This window comes from Pteropus vampyrus, unplaced genomic scaffold, assembly GCF_000151845.1.
Source record: "Pteropus vampyrus isolate Shadow unplaced genomic scaffold, Pvam_2.0 Scaffold453, whole genome shotgun sequence".
Classification (NCBI taxonomy): Eukaryota; Metazoa; Chordata; class Mammalia; order Chiroptera; family Pteropodidae; genus Pteropus; species Pteropus vampyrus.
Window position 1 is genome coordinate 1,358,530 of NW_011889234.1, and position 2,336 is coordinate 1,360,865.

At 37.2% G+C, this 2,336-nt stretch overlaps 1 pseudogene; it reads left to right on the forward strand.

Annotated features, from left to right (window-relative positions):
* The first annotated feature begins 1,529 nt into the window (after window positions 1-1,529).
* On the forward strand, window positions 1,530-1,648 carry LOC111732391 (annotated as a pseudogene).
* The last annotated feature ends 688 nt before the right edge of the window (window positions 1,649-2,336 follow it).

Genomic DNA, 2,336 nt, shown 5'->3' on the forward strand with positions numbered 1-2,336 from the left:
AAGAGGCTTCTGCCGCTGCCGCTGCCGCTGCCGCTGCTGCTGCAGCCTCCATCTCATTCAGCTGCTCGGGACCTAGCAGGCCTATGTCCTCGATGAGTCTTACCTTCTGCCATTGCAGGGTGCTTTCTTGGATTTCTCCCTAGCATGGCTTGTTCATGTAGATCCCAGGAGATTTTTCCTTGCTGCTGTTCCTTGTTTTCGTCACAACTTTGATTTGGTTGCCAGAGGGATGAACAGAGCCTCTATCATCTATGCCATTTTTTTTCCTCCGGGGATTCAATTTTTTCCCTCCACAGCATACTTAATTTTGTATTGATATAGAAAGTGAGTCTGGACAGCATTTGTTCTCTTCTATGTTTAACCTCATCTGGCATTTAAGCATCATTAGAAGTAGCACCCTAAGTGAGATTTTCCAAGGTTTCACCTTGTATTGTAAATCATACTAGCTAATTCCTTTATAGCTGATTCCGAGCCACCAAGGAAGTCCTTGTTTATCTTTTACTGCATAATAATGGACTTCATAAGTTGGTAGAGCTTCTACTATTTTCATATACTGAACCACAGCCTGACTCTGAGTCAGACCTTTGATTTTCAAATAATGCTCAATTACCCTGCCCTTACAGTAAGCAAGGGATGGATGCTCCTGAAGAGTTTTCACTAGAAAGGCTGGTAATGTCTTTAAATCTTTCCTGGCATTTTCATCACTGTAAAATAAGCGCCACTAACTTAGTTTCACTGTCTACTTCAATTTGTCCCTGTTGGTGGAAAAAGAAAGCATCACTGAACACAGGCCACCCTAGGTTGTAGCAAATGGCTATGTCGAGCATGTATCTTAAATTAAAAAAAAAAAAAAAAGTTATTACTGTTTTAAAAAATAAAATTATTCAAAACAATGATTTCCCACTTATCCAGTGTTGAAAGTTATGTTACATTGTTAAGCAATTAAATATTAAGAAGAAACAAGTGTAAATATGGTAATTACTCAGGTAAACAATTAAAATTTAAGATGCAATGTATCAAAGCCAGAAATCACTCAAAGTAGGCAAGCAAAGAAAAGAAATAAACATTAAATATAGTGGAATAACAAAGGACCGATTCTGCAAAGGCCATTTTCCATTCAATTAAACAATTATATGAAAAGTTTATTTATAACGCTTGGTTACCAGAGATTCTGGGGAGAAAATCAGCTTAGACAAAAACAGAAGGCTCCAGGGACCTGAGACTAGTTTCCTAGTTAGTCCTTGATGGCATCACAAAAAGTGTCTTTATTAGTGCTTTGTCTCGGTATTTTGGAAGGATGAGCTTACAGCAAAGTAAGAGGGGTTGCATGATATGAGAAACTTGTTACTGATCATTAAAGTCAACCTTTGGCCAGATAATGGCAGCATTCTGCCCTGTGGGCAGAGTTACTACAAACAGTCACAAATGTGAAATACTGTTGGTTACCTTTAGATTATAGCTATAAACACAGAGAACAATTCTGTCTTCCCATACGGAATATACTCTGTGACTTGAAAAGAAACAGTAGATTCTATGGCCATGCCACCCTGAACATACCCGATCTCATCTGATCTTGGAAGCTAAGCAGGGTCAGGCCTGGTTAGTACTTTGGTAGGAGACCACCTAGGAATACCAGGTGCTATGGTGTTAAAAAATAAATAAATAAAATAAAAATAAATTTCTAATCTTATTAAAAAAACAGTCGATAATACTTGGCTGGAAGAAATTCACTTAGTGAGAAAATTTACTAATTTAAGGTATCTATGTACAAATTGATTGTGAAACCCAATCATTTATTAAAGATTAATGCCAGAGTTACTTAAAGTGATAAAAGTTGTGCATTGAACTCAAGACGTATGAAAATCAAATGAAGACACTGATGACTAAAATCCGGGGAAGTCTATCTTTTTCAAAGTGGAAAGTGAAATCTGAAATGTTGGTGAAAATGTGGAGAAATGGGAACTTTCATACACTTCTAGTGGAAACATGAACTGTATAACCACTTTGGAAAACTGTTTGTCAGCACCTCCTAAATGATCACACACATACCCTTATGACCCAGCTGTTCCACTCCTGGGTATATACTTAACAGAAATGCACGTGTATGTGCAGCAAAAGACATGTTTGAGAATGTTCACAACAGCACTTTTTCTAAAAGCCTCAAAATGCAAATGACCCAAATGCCCATCAATAGAATGGATAAATTGTAGAATGATCATATAATAGAATACTGGACAGCAATGAAGATGAACAAACTACAGCTATACATGACAATGTGAATCTCATAAACATGATGTTGATCAAAAGAAGCCAGACACAACATAGTACATACTATA